Genomic DNA, 22,818 nt, shown 5'->3' on the forward strand with positions numbered 1-22,818 from the left:
GTTTCAACAAATGCAAATCAATAAATGTGATATATCACATTAATAGAATAAAAGATAAAATTAATATAATCATCTCAATAGACGGGGTGGAGCATTTTAAAAATTTCAATATCCTTTCATAATAAAAACTCTTAACAAATTGGATATATAAGTAACATATCTCAACATAATGAAGGCCATATATGACAAGCCCACAGCTAACAACATACTCAATGGTGAAAGGTTAAGTTTATCCTATAAGATGAGGAACAGGACAAGGGTGCCCACTCTTATTCAACCCCATACTGGAAGTCCTAGCCAGAGGACTTATCTGACTTTGGTATCAAGGTAATGCTAGAGCAATCAGGCAAGAAAAAGAAATAAAAATCATCCAACAGAAAGGAAGAAGTAAAATTGTCTCTCTTTGTAGATGATATGATCTTATATATAAAAAACTCTAAAAACTTTTTTTCTGTGTTAAAGCAGAAATTTATTAAAATGTATTTATGTAGAGTTTTATAAACAACAAAAAAAGTACACAATCCTCATCAGTCAGGCCATCAGCTCTATTCTCAGAAGTGCTTTGAGAGAAGACAGATTTCTCTACCTTTCCCATAAAAAATATTAGTTTATACAGCTGAAAATGATGCATGTATTATACCAGCTGTTATAAGAACAATCCCATTGAGATCCCAAAACCTCTGCAGAGAGTGAAGAGATTTTAGCAAAGAACCTCCTCCAGAATGCAATGCCTCATCACAGAGGTGTAATGCAAGAGACACATAAAAAGGTGGCTGTGTCAGAGAGTGTATGTGATCTGATGGGTGAGCCGTGAAGAGGCTGATAGCCCAGGTAGGCAGCCCCACACTGTAGAGCCTGGCCAGTGAGGACTACATGGCCTCTAAGACTTCTTCCTACTCCTTATTTTCTGAGCTGGCTATTCCTCCTGGAGGTTTGGTCTCCAGAAGTATATCAGTCACATTATGAGGTGCTTTGCCAAAGGCTCCTGCTGTAATTTCAAACAAAACCTTATCAATTCCACTTCTGCTACTTCTTCCATTTCTTCCAGACCATCCGTGCTTTCAAAAGTGTCCTCTATCACCTCTTCCATAATCCCAGCCTTCATAATCTCTTTGGATAATTCCCATATGGTGCCCTGGATTGATGAGATCTTCACAAGACTCCAAGCGGCCTTCATCACTTCTGTGCTCTTTTGCAGGGAAAAGAAGTGGATATACCTTGATATACCTGTTGGCCATTTGTAGATCTTTCTTGGGAAAATATCTATCCAGGTCCCATTTTTAATTGGCTTATTTGGGTTTTGTTTGTTTGTTGGATCTTGTTATTGAATTTGACTTCCTTCCTCAAACCACCAGCTGGTTCTTCATCCATGAGGACAGAGTTCATGTGAGCTTTGGGTGCATAAAGCTTGCTCACAGCCTTTCTTGACCTATCAAGTCATTAGCCAGAACCATGCAGACATCCTTCTGGCCCTTCTTGGCAGCATCTTTCACAGATTGTTTCTCTCTTTACTTTTCTCTTTGGATATCACTCATTTGCCTATCTGCCACTCTCATTTTCTTTTCTAATCAACAAGATCAACATACAAGAATCAACTGCATTTCTAGACACTCACAAGGAACTATTTGAAAATGAAATAAAGACACCTCCCCACCCCAGCATTTAGAATAGCATCAAAAAATTTTTCTTAGGAATAAATTTAACCAAGGAGGTGAAAGATCTGTATACTTTCCAAACTATAAAACACTGATGAAAAAAACTAAAGAAAACAAATAAATTAAAAGATATTCTGTGTTCATGGATTAGAAAAACTAACATTGTTAAAACGTCCATACTAGTCAAAGTGATCTACAGATTCAGTGCAACCCCTATTCAGATTTGAATGGATTCTTTATGGAAATAGAAAAAAATTCTAAAATTCATATGGAAAAATGGAAAACCCTAAATAACCGAAGCAATGAGAAAGAAGAGCTAAGCTGAATGTATCACACTTCCTGATTTCAAATTATATCACAAAGCTAGAGTAATCAAAAAAGTAGGCATAAAAACAGATACATAGGCCACTGGAACAGAACTGAGAATCCAGAAATAAACCCATGCATATATGATCAACTAGTATTTGACAAAGGAGCTAATACTACTTAATGAAGAAAAGATAGTCTCTTCAATAAATGAATGGAAATAAATGTTGGGAAAACTAGATATTCAAATGCAGAAGAATGAACTAGACCCTTATCTTACACTATTCACAAAAAGGAACTCAAAATGGATTAAGACCTAAATGTAAGACCTGAAACTGTAAAAGTTCTAGAAGAAAACAGATGGGGGTAAGCTCCTTAACATTGGCCGTAGCAATGGTGTTTTTGGGTTTGACACCAAAAGCACAAGAAACAAAAGAAAAAGTAAACAAGTGGTACTACATCAATCCAAAGAGTTTCGGCATAGCAAAAAAAATAATCAAAAAAAAATGAAAAGGCAATCTGTGGAATGAAAGAAAATATTTGCAAACCATGTATCTGATAAGAGGTTAATGTCCAAAATATACAAGGAAGTCAAACTCAGTAACAAGATCCAACAAACAAACAAAACCCAAATAAGCCAATTAAAAATGGGACCTGGATAGATATTTTCTCAAGGAAGATCTACAAATGGCCAACAGGTACATGGAAAGGTCTACCACATTCATCACACTGCTAATCATCAGAGAAATGCAAATTTAACCACGAGGAGCCATCATTTCACATAGGTTAGAATGGCTATTATCAAAACAAACAAACAAACAAAAAAACTGAAAAATAAACTACCATATGATTCATCAATTCTATTTTGGGTATTATATCAGAAGGAAATGAAATCTCTATCTTGAAGAGCTATCTGTGTCCCAGGTTCGTGTTAGCATTATTTACAATAGCCAAGACATGAAAACAATAATGTACCTATCAACAGATGAATGAAAAGAAAATGTAAGATATCTCTATCTATCTATCTATCTATATATATTCCATTCATATAATGGAATATTATTCAGAAGGAAATCCTGCCATTTGCAACAACATGAATGAACCTTGACAGCGTTATGCTAAATGAAAGAAGTCAGAGAAAAACAAGTACTGTATGATCTCACTTATATGCAGAATCTAAAAAAACTGAACTCATAGAAACAATAGATTGGTGGTTGCTAGGGATGGGGGAAGCAGGGGGGGATGTGTGAGGGTGGTCCAAGGATACAAACCTTCAGCTTTGAGATGAATAATATCTGGGATCTAATGTACAGCACGGTGACAATAGTTAACAATATTATACTATATCCTTGAAAGTTGCTAAAAGAGTAGATCTTAAAATTTCTCACCATACACACACACAGAAAGAAGTAACTATGTGAGGTGATGGATGTGTGAACTAACCTTATTTTTGTAATCATACTGCAATATATACAGGCATTAAATCATCACATAGTACACCTTAAACTAACACAATATTACATGTTCATTACGTCTCAATAAAGATGGAAAAAAATGTCAAGCAAATATTAACCAGGGGAAAAAAAAGAAAACAGAAATTCAATAAGGCAAGAAAGCAGGAAATGCATTCCCTGCATGTGTGTACTTTTTCCAGGACAAGGGACAGGAGGCAGGGAGTTTCCGATTCCCCTCTTCCACCTCAAACACACATAAAATCTAAAATTATAATTCATCCCCTCTAGCAGAGCAGAGAAGTGCTGCCTCCAGCAGGATCTGTATTCCCCACTAATCTCTGAAACTGTACATTTTTGCAACTATTTGTAACAAATCATTGAATTAATTTCCTTTTTATTTCCTTATGAGAAAACTAAATTACTAATATTATCAAAATGTTCTCCCTCACTGGAGAATTCCCCTGATTCTAGTGTTTGGGTTTATATGATTCCATTTGGAGTTGGTTTTAGGAGACATGAATTTTTTTTAAAAGGAAATATTCAGTACTGAAGCTGGTCTAAGCATTCTCCTCTCTGTAGGATTTTTTTTTTCTTTTTTAGGTTCCTTCTCTCATCTTTTATTCACTCTCTGCTTTAATAGTGCTACTTTCCATACAGTCCTTTTCATTTTCAAAATGTATCCAGACTTTTCAAAATAAATGTTGGCCTCCCAAATATAAACCTTGGGGCTCAGATGGATCGTTTGGGGATAATCCTTCAGTTCCCATAAAGAAAGCCAAAGTTTTACAAAGACCTTTTGCTTTATAATCTTCTCTGAGCACAGCCTACAAGAGATTGGGTTTGCAGATATTTAGAGCATTTTTTTTTCCTCCTTCCTTAGTCTGCTTGGGCTGCCAGACCAAAATACTACTGATCACGCATAAACACAGGAATTTATTTTCTTAGGGCTCTGGGCAGCCCAAAATCAAGGTGCGAGCTAATCGTGTTCCTAGCGAGGGCTCTCTCCCAGAGGCAGACGGCAGCCTTCTTGCTGTGTTCTCACCTGACGGACAGGGAGTAGGAGCTCTCTGGTATCTCTTAGTAGGCTATTAATCCTATCAGAGCAAGATGCCACCCTAAGGACCCTATTTAACCTTAATTACTTCCTTTTACTCCAAATACAGTCACATTGGGGATTAGGGCTTCACATGAGTTTTAGGAGGACACAAGGCAGTCCATAGCGCCCCTGAAAAAACTGTACTACAAAGTCGACATGGACAAATGCACAAAGAAGCTATCCATTTCTTCAAGTCAATTATCCAGCGGCAGCAACTTATTGGGAAAAAGACTTAGTAAGTTGTCACCCACCACTCCCTCTTCGGCCACTCAGAAGGTGGTTACTACTTTCTCTTGTGTTTCAAAGCACTTTTAGGAGAGTTCTAACTCTGCAGGCCTGAGAGCTGACTCTGCCTGGGCATTTTTACAAAGATGAGATGTGCTCCTTCTGTCCACCATGCACACCTCCCTCTCCGCTGGAACAGCTGAATGCTTCTTCATGAGACAAGCATCTTTCCTTGGGTGACTTCCATTTGCTCTCTCTCCTCCAGGGACCTCTGTGTGCCATGCTTCTTTCTCTCCAGCAGAAATCTCCCCTTTCATCTCATTTGCAACCTTCCTAGATGTTGGAGACCATCCACTCCCTCTGCAAAGTGCTATGCAAGAGCAGGCGACCCGCACCCCCCGCCATCACCGCTCCTTGGCCTCTCAGCTCTGTGTAGTACATCTACCACCATCTTCCGCTGCGTGTGGCAGCCTCGCCTCCCTCCGTGTAGTCTGCCCTGCGGGTGGAGCTGGGAGAGGCTCGTGTTCAGGAGGGGTTCTCGAGTCTGGCTGTCATTCGCCCCTGCTCCCAGGCTGAAGGGAAGGCCTATTTGAGCTTTGGTTCCTGGGGTGGAGTTGCACACAGGAGAACAGAGACCTCATTCCTTCTTTCCTGTAATTCTGTGCCACCTTCCCCCTCACGGTGGAGGACACAGAACTAGGCCCAGACTGTTAGGCAGTTCTCACTTCTCTGAGAAGTGCACACTATAAAGAAGCAGGAAGCATAAAGAAAGAAAATAGAAGAACTTATAATGATGCACACGGTTTCTATTTATACCATCAAATTAGCCTCCTATCTTTCCTTCTTTCTTCCTTCCTTCCTGCCCCCCACCTCCTTCCCTCCTTCCTTCCTGCCCCCCACCTCCTTCCCTCCTTCCTTCCTGCCCCCCACCTCCTTCCCTCCTTCCTTCCTTCCTTCCATAGCCTCAGACCAATCATCAAGCACCTGCTCTACAATGCTCCAAGATTTGTTTTGCATAAATTTTTATTAAGTTTTTACTAAAGTTATACCCATTAAAAAAAAAATCTGTCAGGCTAAAAATTAAAATGCAATCAGTTAAAGAAGCACCTTAAGCAGATATTCCCCTAATTCAACACTTGGTTTCTTTTGCAAGCTGCATGTTACTTTGGGGGGCGCCTGGGTGGCTCAGTCAAACATCTGCCTTCAGCTCAGGTCATGACCTCAGGGTTCTGCAATCGAGTCCCAAGTCAGACTCCTCACTCAGTGGGGAGTCTGCTTGTCCCAATTCCCCCCTGCCCCCCCACTTGTACACTCTTTCTCAGATAAATAAAATCTTTAAAAAAAGAATAAAGCTGCATGTTAATTTATTTTTTTATTTTTTTATTATGTTAATCACCATACATTACATCATTAGTTTTTGATGTACTGTTCCATGATTCATTGTTTGTGCATAACACCCAGTGCTCCATGCAGAATGTGCCCTCTTTAATACCCATCACCAAGCTAACCCATCCCCCACCCTCCTCCCCTCTAGAACCCTCAGTTTGTTTTTCAGAGTCCATCGTCTCTCATGGTTCGTCTCCCCCTCCGACTTACTCCCCTTCATTCTTCTCCTCCTGCTATCTTCTTCTTTTTCTTTTTTCTTAACATATGTTGCATTATTTGTTTCAGAAGTACAGATCTGTGATTCAACAGTCTTGCACAATTCACAGCGCTCACCATAGCACATACTCTACCCAATGTCTATCACCCAGCCACCCCATCCCTCCCACCCCCCACCACTCCAACAACACTCAGTTTGTTTCCTGAGATTAAGAATCCCTCATATCAGTGAGGTCATATGATACATGTCTTTCTCTGAATGACTTATTTCACTCCTCATAACACCCTCCAGTTCCATCCACGTTGTTGCAAATGGCAAGATCTCATTCCTTTTTATGGCTGTATAATATTCCATTGTGTATATACACCACATCTTCTTTATCCATTCATCTGTCGATGGACATCTTGGCTCTTTCCACAGATTGGAATTGTGGACATTGTGGACATTGCTGCTATAAACATCGGGGTGCACGTACCCCTTCGGATCCCTACATTTGTATCTTTGTGGTAAATACCCAGTAGTGCAATTGCTGGATCGTATGGTAGCTCTATTTTCAACTGTTTGAGGAACCTCCATACTGTTTTCCAGAGTGGCTGTACCAGCTTGCGTTCCCACCAACAGTGTAGGAGGGTTCCCCTTTCTCCGCATCCCCGCCAACATCTGTCGTTTCCTGACTTGTTAATTTTAGCCATTCTGACTGGTGTGAGGTGGTATCTCATTGAGGTTTTGATTTGGATTTCCCTGATGCCGAGCGATGTTGAGCACTTTTTCATGTGTCTGTTGGCCATTTGGATGTCTTCTTTGGAAAAATGTCTGTTCATGTCTTCTGCCCATTTCTTGATTGGATTATTTGTTCTTTGGGTGTTGAGTTTGATAAGTTCTTTATAGATTTTGGATACTAGCCCTTTATCTGATATGTCATTTGCAAATATTTTCTCCCATTCTGTCGGTTGTCTTTTGGTTTTGTGGACTGTTTCTTTTGCTGTGCAAAAGCTTTTTATCTTGATGAAATCCCAATAGTTCATTTTTGCCCTGGCTTCCCTTGCCTTTGGCGATGTTTCTAGGAAGAAGTTGCTGTGGCTGAGGTCGAAGAGGTTGCTGCCTGTGTTCTCCTTTAGGATTTGGATGGACTCCTGTCTCACATTTAGGTCTTTCAACCATTTGGAGTCTATTTTTGTGTGTGGTGTAAGGAAACGGTCCAGTTTCATTCTTCTGCATGTGACTGTCCAATTTTCCCAACACTATTTGTTGAAGAGACTGTCTTTTTTCCATTGAACATTCTTTCCTGCTTTGTCAAAGATTAGTTGACCATAGAGTTGTGGGTCCATTTCTGGGCTCTCTATTCTGTTCCATTGATCTATGTGTCTGTTTTTGTGCCAGTACCATACTGTCTTCATGACAGCTTTGTAATAGAGCTGGAAGTCCGGAATTGTGATGCCGCCACCTTTGCTTTTCTTTTTCAACATTCCTCTGGCTATTCGGGGTCTCTTCTGGTTCCATACAAATTTTAGGATTATTTGTTCCATTTCTTTGAAAAAAGTGGATGGTATTTTGATGGGGATTGCATTGAATGTGTAGATTGCTCTAGGTAGCATTGACATCTTCACAATGTTTGTTCTCCCAATCCATGAGCATGGAACGTTTTTCCATTTCTTTGTGTCTTCCTCAATTTCTTTCATGAGTATTTTATAGTTTTCTGAGTACAGATCCTTTGCCTCTTTGGTTAGATTTATTCCTAGGTATCTTATGGTTTTGGGTGCAATTGTAAATGGGATCGACTCCTTGATTTGTCTCTCTTCTGTCTTGTGGTTGGTGTATAGGAATGCCACTGACTTCTGTGCATTGATTTTTATATCCTGCTACTTTACTGAATTCCTGTATGAGTTCTAGCAGTTTTGGGGTGGAGTCTTTTGGGTTTTCCACCTACAGTATCATATCATCTACAAAGAGTGAGAGTTTGACTTCCTCTTTGCTGATTTGGATGCCTTTGATTTCTTTTTGTTGTCTGCTTGCTGTGGCTAGGACTTCTAATACTATGTTGAATAGCAGTGGTGATAGTGTACATCCCTGCCGCGTTCCTGACCTTAGGGGAAAAGCTCTCAGCTTTTCCCCATTGAGAATGATATTCGCTGTAGGTTTTTCATAGATGGCTTTTATGATATTGAGGTATGTACCCTCTCCCTATATTCTGAAGAGTTTTGATCAAGAAAGATGCTGTACTTTGTCAAATGCTTTTTCTGCATCTATTGAGAGGATCATATGATTCTTGTTCTTTCTTTTGTTAATGTATTGTATCACATTGATTGATTTGCGGATGTTGAACCAACCTTGCAGCCCAGGGATAAATCCCCCTTGGTCATGGTGAATAATCCTTTTAATGGACTGTTGGATCCTATTGGCTAGTATTTTGGTGAGAATTTTTGCATCCATGTTCATCAAGGATATTGGTCTGTAATTCTCCTTTTTGATGGGGTCTTTGTCTGGTTTTGGGATCAAGGTAATGGTGGCCTCATAAAACGAGTTTGGTAGTTTTCCTTCCCTTTCTATTTTTTGGAACAGTTTCAGGAGAATAGGTATTAATTCTTCTTTAAATGTCTGGTAGAATTCCCCTGGGAAGCCATCTGGCCCTGGGCTTTTGTTTGTTGGGAGGTTTTTGATGACTGCTTCAATTTCCTTAGTGGTTAAAGGTCTGTTCAGGTTTTCTATTTCTTCCTGGTTCAATTTTGGCAGTTGATACATCTCTAGGAATGCACCCATTTCTTCCAGGTTATCTAATTTGCTGGCATAGAGTTACTCCTAATATGTTCTTATAATTGTTTGTATGTCTTTGGTGTTGGTTGTGATCTCTCCTCTTTCATTCATGATTTTGTTGATTTGGGTCATTTCTCTTTTCTTTTTGATCAGTCTGGCCAGGGGTTTATCAATCTTGTTAATTCTTTCAAAGAACCAGCTCCTAGTTTCGTTGATCTGTTCTACTGTTCTTTCTGCTCTGATCTTTATTATCTCTCTTCTCCTGCTGGGTTTAGGCTTTATTTGCTGTTCTTTCTCCAGCTCCCTTAGGTGTAGGGTTAGGTTGTGTATTTGAGACCTTTCTTGTTTCTTGAGAAAGGCTTGTATTGCTATATACTTTCTTCTCAGGACTGCCTTTGCTGTATCCCAAAGATTTTTGAACAGTTGTGTTTTCATTTTCATTGGTTTCCATGAATTTTTTTAATTCTTCTTTAATTTCCTGGTTGACCCATTCATTCTTTAGTAGGATGCTCTTTAGCCTCCATGTATTTGAGTTCTTTCCGACTTTCCTCTTGTGATTGAGTTCTAGTTTCAAAGCATTGTGGTCTCAAAATATGCAGGGAATAATCCCAATCTTTTGGTACCAGTTGAGACCTGATTTGTGACCTAGGATGTGATCAATTCTGGAGAATGTTCCATGGGCACTAGAGAAGAATGTGTACTCCATTGCTTTGGGATGGAATGTTCTGAATATGCCTGTGAAGTCCATTTGGTCCAGTGTGTCATTTAAAGTCTTTATTTCCTTGATGATCTTTTGCTTAGATGATCTGTCCATTTCAGTCAGGAGGGTGTTAAAGTCCCCCACTATTATTGTATTGTTGTCAATGTGTCTCTTTGCTTTTGTTATTAATTGCCTCATAAAATTGGCTGCTCCCATGTTAGGGGCATAGATATTTACAATTGTTAGATCTTCTTGTTGGATAGACCCTTTAAGTAGGATATAGTGTCCTTCTTCATCTCTTATTACAGTCTTTGTTTTAAAATCTAATTTGTCTGATATAAGGATTGCCACCCCAGCTTTCTTTTGGTGTCCATTAGCATGGTGAATTGTTTTCCACCCCCTCACTTTCAATCTGGGGGTGTCTTTGGGTCTAAAATGAGTCTCCTGCAGACAGCATATTGATGGGTCTTGATTTTTAATCCAATCTGATAGCCTGTGTCTTTTGATTGGGGCATTTAGCCCATTTACATTCAGAGTAACTATTGAAAGGTATGAATTTAGTGCCATTGTATTGCCTGTAGGTGACTGTTACTGTATATTGTCTGCGTTCCTTTGTGATCTATGCTGCTTTTAGGCTCGCTCTTTGCTTAGAGGACCCCTTTCAATATTTCTTGTAGGGCTGGTTTCGTGTTTGCAAATTCCTTTAGTTTTTGTTTGTCCTGGAAGCTTTTTATCTCTCCTTCTATTTTCAATGACAGTCTAGCTGGATATAGTATTCTTGGCTGCATATTTTTCTCGTTTAGTGCTCTGAAGATATCATGCCAGTCCTTTCTGGCCTGCCACGTCTCTGTGGATAGGTCTGTTGCCAATCTAATGTTTCTACCATTGTAGGTTACATATCTCTTCTCCCGAGCTGCTTTCAGGATTTTCTCTTTGTCTCTGAGACTCGTAAGTTTTACTATTAGATGTCGGGGTGTTGACCTATTTTTATTGATTTTGAGAGGGGTTCTCTGTGCCTCCTGGATTTTGATGCCTGTTTCCTTCCTCACATTAGGGAAGTTTTCTGCTATTATTTGCTCCAATATAACGTCTGCCCCTCTTTCTCTTTCTTCTTCTTCTGGGATCCCAATTATTCTAATGTTGTTTCATCTTATCATATCGCTTATCTCTGGAATTCTGCCCTCGTGATCCTGTAGTTGTTTCTCTCTCTTTTTCTCAGCCTCTTTATTTTCCATCATTTGGTCTTCTATATCGCTGATTCTCTCTTCTGCCTCATTTATCCTAGCAGTTAGTGCCCCCATTTTTTATTGCACCTCATTAATAGCCTTTTTGATTTCGACTTGGTTAGATTTTAGTTCTTTTATTTCTCCAGAAAGGGTTTCTCTAATAACTTCCACGCTTTTTTCAAGCCCGGCTAGTATCTTTAAAGTCATGATTCTGAACTCTAGGTCTGACATCGTACTAATGTCCATATTGAGTAGGTCCCTGGCAGATGGTACTACCTCTTAGTAGTACCTTCTTTTTGCTGAGGTGATTTTTTTCATCCTGTCATTTTGTCCAGAGGAGAATAGATGAATGAGAGAACAAAATGCTAACAGGTTAACAACGTCCCCAGCAAATATACTCTTTACAAATCAGAAAAGACCTGAAACCAGGGGAAAAGAAAGGGAAAGAAAGAAAAAAGAAAGAGAAGGAAAAAAAAAGATAAAAACAAAAACAGAACAATACAAAAAAACCAGAATATGATCAGATATGATCAGGCTAGTGCATAGATCAGTGCCACACACTAGATTTTGGGCATATTTTGGCCTGTTAGAAAAAAGTGCCTCCTAAAATTTTAAAGGAAGAAAGACTTATGTACAAAATAAGGGTTGATACAATGAAGGGATGGAAGATGACTGTTAAGATGAAAAGTATAAAAGATTTTATAAAAGGAATTGATAAGATAAGAAGTTGTTTGAAAAAAGAAAGAAGAAGATTTAAAAAAAAAAGAAAAAAGAGAATGTGATCAGGCAGGAGACTAGAACAAAGCCATACACTAGTGATTTAGGGTATATTTTGATCTGTTAGAAGAAACTGTATCTTAAAATTTTAAAGAGAGAACAATTTATATATATATGCCAAAAATAAGGGTAACTACTATGAAGGGATAAAATATGACTCTAAAAATGAAAAATAAAAAAAGTTTTTTTAAAAAAGGGATTGATAAGATGTTGGTTGAAAAAGGGAAAAAGAAAAATTAAAAAAAAAGTTAAAAAAATTAACTTTGAAAAACTAACGAATCATTGTAAAAAAAGCCATGAATTCTATGTGCAGTATTCCCCTAGCGCTGGAGTTCTCCCGTTCTCCTTGATCGGTAAACTTGGTCTTGGCTTGCTGGCTGTTCGTGCTGATCTTCTGGGGGAGGGGCCTGTTGCCGTGGTTCCCAAATGTCTTTGCCGGAGGCGGAATTGCCCCGCCCTTGTCGGTCCGGGCTAAGGAAGCTGCTTGGGTTTGCTCTCAGGAGCTTTTGTTCCCTGCAAGCTCTCGCTACAGCTTTGGAGGACCAGGGTGAAAATGGTGGCCTCCCAATCTCCACCCGGAAGAGCCGAGAACTTGGGGCCCCGCTCCTCAGTGCGCAGAGAAAAGCAGTCACTCCCTTCTCCCTGGTCTCTGGCCGCACTCCGTGCTCACCGGCCTGTGACCCAGTGTTTCTATCTCTGGCACCCGACCCCGTGTGGAGTCTCCAAACCCAGCAGATCCCTGCGGTGTGCTCCCGCGCCACTCCTCCCGGGGGAGGGAGGGGAGTCTCCCCGGCTCTGCGACTTGTTGGGTCCCCACTGGAGGAGCAGTGGCCCGACTGGGCCGTGGATCACAGTTTATGGCCACCCCGAGCTGAGAGCCCGCATCTCGGCTCCGTCTCTGCAGCCAGCTTCCCCGCTCCGATACCTGGGAGCTCTGCCACACTCAGGCACCCCCAGTCTTTCTGTGACCCCGAGGGTCAGAGACCACACTGTCCCGCAAGGGTTCCACCCCCCGCTCAGCCACTGGAGCGACGCCCCTCAGTGGAGCCGACTTCTAAAAGTTCCGATTTTGTGCTCCGCGGCTCTAGCACTTGCCAGAAGCGGCTGACGGAGGCCCCCTCCCCCACCATCTATCCTCCCGAATATCGCCTGGGATTCACTTCTCCGTACGTCCTACCTTCCAATAAGTGGTCACTTCTCTGTTTAGAGAGTTGTTGCTACTCTCTTCTTCGATCTCCTGTTGAGTTCATAGGTGTTCAGAATGGTTTGATCCCCATTCAGCTGAATTCCCGAGACCAGACTAAATCCAGGTCTCCTACTCCTCTGCCATCTTGCTCCGCCCCCGCTGCATGTTACTTTTAAATCAAGTCTGTAGGGCCACCAGCATATGGTTTATGGGCTCAGAGTCTGTCTGCCTGGGTGGAATCCCAGCCCTACCACTTCTGACTATGCTCTTGACCAAGTTACTTAGGTTCTCAAAGGCTATATTTCTCCACCTCTAACTAAACACAGTAATAATAATAATGCTATCTCATTCAACTATTTGAGGCTAATATTAATCAACACATGTAAGGTACGATGAAAGGGCCTGGCATCTAGTAAGTCTTTAACAAATATTATATCTTATTATTACTGTTACTATTATATTAGTCTTAAGTTTTTATTGAGTACCTATTATCTGCCTAGAATTTCTGTAGGCAGGTGAGATATGTGTGTTGACTGGCCTGACCTACTGAATTGCTTGACCCAGGTGAGTGTTTCAGAGCAGTGCCAACAAGGCCTTGCAGGGCACCTGGGAGCATCCCACCCGTGAGGCATGTGGCGCCCAAGTTTCGGAGACACCACTGTCATGACCAGTGGCTGTCATTGTGAGCCTCTGGGATTTCTTCTAGTTGCATTTAAGACTCCTCATGAAAGCCTGGTAGACAACACAGTGCAATAATCTTTCCTCATGAAACAATGTTGTAATGTGCTTATAAAAAATAATGGACTCTCATATATCCACATCTTCACATCATTTTCAAGGGCAGCCTTGATTCCTTCCATCTTTTCATGTTTCCACCAGGAGAGAGATAACTTTACTTAGCTTCCTCAAAGCACAGCCCCTTTTGTATGGGGTCTAGGAGCGGTAACAGAGCAGGAGATGCCTACTGAATGGAACCACGAGGCTCACAGGCAAAATGAAGTAACACGAATTTAAGCAAACCGGGGAATGGTTTCTCTGTCCTGACGCTCCTCCAGGTCGATGGCTCACGTGCTTGCCTTCTCTGGTACAAGTCCTCTTGCGTTCCCCTTGTGACCGCCTCACACGCAGCGGAAGTGCAGCTCAGGCAGCGGGCCCCACCCTGGTTCTGCTCAGGAACATTCCCACAGCACATCAGCTACCTCTTCACTCATCCACAGCCCATCAGAACAACTGCTTACCCATGGACAGAGTCTCTCAAGAGTTTACAAAAATAAAAAGTAGCTTCTTACTTCAAAAACATTGGGCCGTTTGCAATGACATGGATGGAGCTAGAGAGTATTATGCTAAGCAAAATAAGTCCGTCAGAGAAAGACAAATACCATATGATTTCACTCACATGTGGAATTTGAGAGACAAAATAAATGAGCAAAGGGAAAAAAGAGAGAGAGTGAGAGAGACAAATCAAGAAACAGAATCTTAACTATAGAGAACAAACTAATGGTTACCAGAGGGGAGGTAGATGGGGAGATGGGTGAAATAGGGGATGGGGATCAAGGAGAACACTTGTGAGGAGCACCTGATGATGTACGGAAGTGTTGAATCACTATGTTGTACACCTGAGACTAATAGAAATAGAACACTGTATGTTAACTAACTGGAATTAAAATAAAAACTTACAGGGCGCCTAGGTGGCTCAGTGGGTTAAGCGTCTGCCTTCGGTTCAGGTCATGATGCCAGGGTCCTCGGATCGAGCCCCACACTGGGCTCCCTGCTCAGTGGGGAGTCAGCTTCTCCCTCTCCCTCTGCTGATCCCCCCCGCTCGTGCTCTCTCTCTCTCTCAAATAAATAAATAAAATCTTAAAAAAAAAACTTAAAAAAAATTCAGGACACTCGGCCAAGGAGTCATGTTGAAATGTGCTTTGACACATAGGCTTTAGAAGCACTTACCCTTCCTTCCCTCTGAAGCAATCGTTCCTCACACCTGCCGAGCTCTGCACATTCACAGAGCACATCAGCAGCTGTTCCATCTTCATACCCACGATGTGAGGCAAGCTGCTTATGTTGATAATAACGATAATAATAATAATAGTAAATCTTAATCTCAGGAAAGAAACTGAGTGTTACTGGAGTGGTTGGGGGTGGGAGGGATGGGGTGGCTGGGTGATAGACATTGGGGAGGGTATGTGCTACGGTGAGCGCTGTGAATTGTGCAAGACTGTTGAATCACAGTTCTGTACTTCTGAAACAAATAACGCAACATATTTTAAGAAAAAAGAAAAAGAAGAAGATAACAGGAGAGGAAGAAAAGGGGAGTATGTCAGAGGGGGAGACGAACCATGAGAGATGATGGACTCTGAAAAACAAACTGAGGGTTCTAGAGGGGAGGGGGGTAGGGGGATGGGTTAGCCTGGTGATGGGTATTGAGGAGGGCACGTTCTGCATGGAGCACTGGGTGTTATGAACAAACAATGAATCATGGAACACTGCACCAAAAACTAATGATGTAATATATGGTGATTAACATAACAATAAAAAAACCAAAAAAAAACAAAAAACAAGAAAAAAAAATAATAATAATAGTAATAATAAAAACTTTCATTGAGAGTTTACTTGGTGCCAGTTCCGGAGCCCTGTGACTTGTATGGATGAGCTGGGCTATCGTTAACAACTCTGATGATCCCTGTTGAAAGATGAGGAAACCAAAGATCAAGACAGCAACCCGTCCCCATTTTACAGATGAGCGCTCCAGTGACTCGTCCCAGCAGGTGGTATGCCCAGGTGTAGCACCAAGTTCTCCAAGGCCCTTTCTAAGGCACCATACTGCTTTTCAGCATCTCCAAGTCACCCATGGGGTCTGAGGCCTTTGGGGCACCACTCTGGGGGCTCACTGTCCCAGCCTGGAAGAGGTCAGTCACAATGGTCAGTCAGCTGTGCCCACAGGCCACACTTTGTGCACAGACACAAAGATATCTCATAACCAAAGGCAAAGGGCATGATCCCAGTTGGAAAGGACTAACAGGGGTCCTTTGCCTCTGAGGCCAGGGCTTGAATCTACAACTAGTTAGTGCCAGTTCCACTGGCGTGCTGTCTACATAATGCAAACCGTGGCATTTGGCAATGGCTCTTAAATTTGGCACACTCCACACTCCTCCTGGACCCACGAGATAACATAACCAAATGTTTTCCGATGCTGTAAGAAATGAGTATTTTGCAGGTAGGAGGAAATGCAAACATCATCCGTATAAGGGGCTCCCTGCATCTGATCCCAAGGGCAGAATGGCTCCCTCCTTCCCGATCCTTCAAAAGGTTAAATGTGAGCAAGGGCCCAGATAAATGGTCACAATGCAAACGAAGTCATGTAAATAAATGCATCTCTGATCTTTGCAGGCTGGTGATGCCAGATATACCATCTGCACCATTTCTCATGACGAGTCGATTTTTTCCCTCCCTGAATGTCCCAAGCAATGAGAAGATGACCATGTTTATGCAGACCAAGGCATGCATCATTTGATACTCTTGGACTTTTTTTTAGATTTCAGATCCACAGAGAATCAGGAGCATTTATGTCTTTCTAGATTAGCTTGGAGTTGGAAGAAAGGAAGAAATCTCACTAGAAAGGAATAGGGCACATATCCAGGGCCTGAGAGGGTCCTTGCAATTGATTCTGATTTTTAGTGGGTTCTAGTAGCATCTGCAATCTAAGACTGCTCCCCTTGCCCTTCACTCATTCACTTATCAAAAGCCTTATCAGAATCTAATTATGGTGGGAGCCGTGTTGGGTATTATGGATGCAAAGATAGATAAAATACAGAGCTCGCCTTAGAGAGATATTCCTTGTGTTGTGAGAATTTGCTTGGCATGATTTATGATAACTTCTTGAGAAATAAAAATTAGAGGAGTCTGTAATCAGAATCACACGTGGATGGAGCATCCTAAAAATACAAATGACCAGAATATATCCATCCCTTCAAGTACTAATCCACTTATAGCAGGGCTCAGCCATCTATGTTATTCAAAAAACAAAACACAAATGAAACTTGTAGGTCAAGGGGTGAGCAAACATCTTTTTGTAAAGAGCCACACAGTAAACATGTTCAGTTTTGTGGGTGATACAACTTTTGTTGCAACTATTCACCACTGCCTTGGTACCGTGAAAGTAGCCACAGACAACACAAGAATGAGAGGGTGTGGCTGTGTTCCCATAGCACTTCACTGTTGCAAAAACAGGCAGCGTGCTGGGTTTAGCCTGTGGGCTGTAGTTTTCCACGTCCTGTTCTAGATGATTCTTACAGGCAACTAGGCTTGAGATCTACTTGCCTTTGGCGGGTGTGGGACCTACCCCACCACAAATATGAACAGAAGAATACTGCTTCTCCCATCCACATCAGACTGTGGAAAACTTCCTTCAATGCAATTTCACGCTGCCTTGCAAGCCATACAATTCTTACCTTGAATCTGATCAAATACTTTGCCGAGATCCATATTCAAACACCCTTCTTGTTGGAGAGAGGGAGTTTGACTAGATATACAGTCTACACCAAGAAATTAATCTACCTACATTCTAAGTTTGTCTGAGACCAGAAAAAAAATAGATATTTTTATGATTATTAGATGTATCACTGCATCTTAGGATCTGGCATAGAAAAGAAATATAGAGCTTTTGAAAGACAGTTTTTAAATTCTAAGGTTGGTCTCAGCTCTTAATTTATAATTATTATATTTGGTAGACTTCAGGAAAACAAATCAACTTTTAACTATAAACTATTTGATATTCTTTTAGTTCTAAGATTTTGAAATACACTTCATGCTTATTGAAGGGCAAATTGACTTCAACAAACATTTAGGAAATAACAACTTTGGAACCAGTATTCCAACCCTTGCATAATACACAGTGTTGTGGGAGAAACAATAACAAAAAGTATTCATAGCCTAAGTGATAAATGCTCTAATCAGGGGAACACTGCCACGGGAGCGACTAATTCTCTTTGAGCGGGGTTAGGGTGAAGGAGGCAGAAGCCCAGAGAGCACGGGGCGGGGGGGGGGGGGGGGCGGGCAGAAAGAGCCATAGGGAGGAGGCAGCATTTGAGCTGGGCACTGAAGGATAAGTAGGAGCTCTCCAGGCAAAATGCAAAGGAGGGGGTATTATTTGAGCAAGGGCACTGAGTCAGGAAAAGCACTCATGTTTAAGGAGTGATGTCTAGGCTACTCTGACCTGAAGGCAAGATGTCTGGGGATAGGGGAAGAAAAAGAAAAGATAACAGCCTGAGGGGAGGTCTGGGGTCAGACAGTGAAGGCGAGGGTGGTAATGCTAAAGCTTTGAGCTTTTCTTTTTTTTAAATTTTATTTTATTATGTTATGTTAATCACCATACATTACATCATTAGTTTTTGATGTAGTGTTCCATGATTCATTGTTTTCGTATAACACCCAGTGCTCCATGCGGTACGTGCGCTCCTTAATACCCATCACCAGGCTAACCCATCCCCCCACCCTTTTCCCCTCTGGAACCCTCAGTTTGTTTCTCAGAGTCCATAGTCTCTCATGGTTCGTTTGAGCTTTCTTTTAATAGGCTAAGGGAAGTCGTTTACATTTTAAAGCAAGGAAATAACCTAATCTTGTCTGAATTTTAGAAAGATTATCCTGAGCCAAGAGCAGAGCCAGCCTTGAGCTTGTTAAAATGTTCAAAATCTGACCACAAAACAGGGGTAGTAAAATCTGACCACCGCCCCCACCCCCCCACCCCTGAAGCTAAACAAATTCCCCAAATGCCAGGATCCTGAGAAAGTGTCTTCAGGGAGCAGACTTTCTTTGTTCCATTCCTTCTAGAAGGGGGCAGGGTACCCCCTGGGGCCTAGGGCCCAACTTTGTCACCTACCCCCCCCAACAGTCACAGGTGGAGAAAAAAATACTACAGAGCCAGAAAAACAAACAAACCAACAAACAAAAATCCTTTCGATAGTCTAAGAAAGAGACTTTGAAACACAGGCACTTTCCTTTTCAAAAGACAGTGCTGGGGCCCTCATGCTCTCTTCATTCAAACCAGCTTGCAATCACCTGCGCAAATGTACTGGGTCTGTGGGTAAAATGCAGTGGCCACCAACGCTCCCATCGAATTTCACCGTTTTTTGAGCTTCATGTTTGTAACATCCTCATTAACGGAATATGCCCTTAGGTGTATCTATGATGCAGACGCTTCTCGGTCCAGTTGTATCTTAAATACATGCTTTTGTTCTCTTGACTAGCTGTCCCTACCTCGCAGGCATTTCCCCACCCACTGTACGTGCTCCTTGGGGCGGGAGATGGTCAGAGACCCTGGCCTTCCCTACAACCTAGCCGCCTTCTTTGCGTGACCCCCACTCCCCATCTCAGAGCAGTTACAGGACTTCAAGAAGACCAAAGGAGGCTGCCGCTACAAGGAAAAGCAGTACCCCCTCTGTTGGAAAGGTGGCCAGGTGAGCAAAACTCCCCAGAGCGGAAACTGGTCCACCCACGGCAGGCCGGCAGGCACTTAATTAGGGCTTTTAAAGAGATGCTTTCAATAAGCATTTATTGACCATTTGCTGTGCCTGCTATAAAAACCTAATAAGGCCCAGCAGTGATAAGAATTTGCTCTGCGTTGTCTACTGCTTCATCATAGAAGCTCCGAGATTTTTCTAAAATCATGCAAGGGGAAGAATAAAATCCTTCCAGGCCACCTTTAGCACCACAAAGACCTTTCTCTCTCTCGCTCTGGTCAGCCGTGTCAGACAGGGTCTCGGCAGAGGAAAAGCAGCTGGCCCTGGGCCAGAGAGCAAGCCGCTGGTCTAAGGAGAGAGAGAAAAACTACAGAAGCACGCGCTCACTTGACTTGATTTCTGGTCATAAAGCAGCCAATTACCCGACGAGGATGAAACAGCAGTTGTTTTTTTTTTTTCCCCCTATTCTGTTTTCACAATCATCTTTCTTCCCTGTTTCTAAAATTGATTTCATTCCCATTTAGCTAGAAGCCAAACAGAGCCCTTAGTCCACTGTGTCCCAGTTCACTCTCCATCATGTCATTTTATTTTAAATTTAGAATCCAAATCCTTGTTTACATGTAAATAACTCAGTGTTATTTATGCTTATTTAAAAACAAAAAGAGACCACTAATTATCAATATTGTTTGACATATACCATTTCCAGCAAAAGATCCTATTACGAGTGCTAATTTTTCATTATTTAAAGATAGTTTTTAGCTCTTTTTCTCTTGAGGACTGGGTTTGGATAATTGAGATTTAAAGAAAGATTGAAAACTCTCTGGCTAAAAGAGAGGGAAAAAACTGAAATGTTAAGTACAAAGTTGTCATCCACTATTGCCCTTCTCTTCAATAATGGAAATCCAGTTTAGGGCACCATGCAAAAGAGCATCCTTATATTTTTAAATTGCAAGTGTCCAATTATGTACAAGGGTCAAGGCAGAATGGATCTGAAGGAGCTCAATTTTAAAATCCCTTTAAAAATCAGGACAAAGGATGCTGCATTATTAAACTAAATGTTTAAAAACGAAAAGTATTATGTGTGCCGCATGGGGGAAGATCAGATTTTTATTAATGCAAGTTTTAAATGCTGATTAATCCTCTTGAGAGTCAGTTTCCCAAAGCATTGGATTGTATTCAAGTCGTTTTCAAAACGGCACATCACTTCCATTATTCTGAATATTAATTGAACAACATTATAACTAAGGATACAAAGCAAGATTTAAAACATGATTACGGCTGTCAGTGCTTACATCTAAATAAGTCTTTGGAAATTCAGGCTTAGAAGGAAAAAAAATGTTGGAAATTGGTCTTAGAACAGCAAAGATCTCTCTTAGCCTTTTTTAAAAAAATGAATGTGACGCTTAAGGACTCCAGGAAGCTTCAGCTGGGACTTGGTCTTAATGTATTTATCTGGGCAATTCTCAATCAGAAATCAGAGTTACTTCTGACTTGTGATTTGGGAAAATGTCAAGGGCATTTTCTTTAGGGGAGAAGAAGGGGAGCCAAAGAATATTATTAGTTGATAGAATTTTTCCACTTCCTTACTTTGCATTTCTATTTCAGTCTCCTGTCTAAACCCAAAAAATCAAAGAATTAGCCAAATTTAATCAAATAAAATATTACTATGATTTCAAAACAACTCATTAAGCTGAGAGTCAAGCAACTGCACGTAAGTAATGACTTATTTTCACAATAACCAGTTGTTTTCATTCAACCTCTTCTATCTCTCAAATCCAGTTTAGGGGTACATAAGATCCCCATTTCCTCACCAGAAGCGACAGAAAAATATTGGCTTCTCTTACGACCTGGAGGAATTTTAGTTTTGTTTTGTTTCCTTAAACGGTTGCTATGTGTTTGAGCGATAGCTCTTTGTTCGAAAGGATGCAAAAGCCACTCTTACATCTAATTCTAATAAGATAAATGGCATTATGAAGGGAATATTAAAAATTTACAGCCCTCTTTACTAAGTTTACTCGTCAGCCAAACATGCTGAATATTGCATAACACACACACACACACACAAAAGCATGCCATCCCGACGATGAAAAAGATATGAAGAAATAATGATGCAATGATAACAATTCTGATGGAGTTTGCAGATCTCCATCGCTGTTTGGCACGTCATTTAACTGCATTGCGCCAAACCAGCAGAATCACGCAATATGTTAGCATAAAGGGTCCACAGTTTAAGGGGAAAATCTAGAAGTGTTAACTATACACTGTCTAATTATACAACCTTACTGTCCCAGAATGTGATTTCAGAAACCATTTCTGACATATGGGAAAAGGGTAGAACAGCTGGTCATTAAGGTTTTCTCAAGACTATTTAGCAACACACTTGAATGTAATTAAAGTGAAACACTAAATACTGCACTTGTGGCACAATGTATTTTTAATTTTTATGGCATGTGGTAAAAGTAAATAGATGCAGAGCATTCAAGTTTCTCCATCCAGCATCCAACTTGTAAAGATACAGTGTTTGGCGGAGCGCGCGCAGCGTCCCGGTGTAAGTCACAGACATCCATGTGGGGTGTTTAAGGCTGTCTTAAAGGAACTGAATTTGGCAATACTCTGAGGAATGTCTACTGGGAACTCCCAGACAAAGGATAAGATGAATTTGTTCATTTATTCATTCATTCATCAAACACGACCTGGAATTATTTTTTGAGGACGAAGACATTAGCCTGGCCCTCGCGTAGCTCACATCTCATTGTGTTTAAAACACAGAGGTGGAAGGTGGTTAAAGGGTGGTGGGAGCACCAGGAAGGTGTGTCTGGCCCCCACTGGGTGTGTCAAGCAAAGCCCCTGGAATAGGAGTCATCTTAGCTAGAAAAAAAAAAAAAAGCTTATGCAAAGGCTAAAAAAAGAAAAAGAATGTCATGTTATGAATAGAATCTTTACAGTTACCGGATGTTCACAATGTTCTGGCCTGGGGCTAAGCTCCTGACTATTATTTCATTTACGGATGAGGAAACTCATAGGACGGTTCATGGCAAAGCAGTTAGGGGGCAACTTACCCAGAATTCAAATCCCAGTGTGTCTGAATGCCAAGTCCAACTTCTCTATATTACATGTCCAAATTAACATGTATGTAGCATGTTTATTTCACCTTCAAAGAACTACATGTATAAATTCAGTCCTTATCAAAACCCTGTGATTAAGATAATGAAAAAGCAAGGTGCAGACTGGGAGAAAATATCTATAAACCACATATGTGATAAAGAACTTGTATCCAGAATATATAAAGAGCTCTCAAAACTCAACAGTAAGAAAGTAAATCACCCAAAAAAGTAAGCAAAAGATTTAAACAGACATTTCACCAAAGAAGAAATACTATGGCAA

The 22,818-nt window shown here is 41.1% G+C and overlaps 1 pseudogene; it reads right to left on the minus strand.

Annotated features, from left to right (window-relative positions):
• Positions 1–608: 608 nt before the first annotated feature.
• Positions 609–17,461, minus strand: LOC114225948 (charged multivesicular body protein 3-like; annotated as a pseudogene).
• Between the last annotated feature and the right edge of the window lie 5,357 nt (positions 17,462–22,818).

This window comes from Eumetopias jubatus, unplaced genomic scaffold (genome assembly GCF_037043125.1).
Source record: "Eumetopias jubatus isolate StellerSeaLion01/CBP00866 unplaced genomic scaffold, mEumJub1_p1.0 scaffold_12, whole genome shotgun sequence".
NCBI lineage: Eukaryota > Metazoa > Chordata > Mammalia > Carnivora > Otariidae > Eumetopias > Eumetopias jubatus.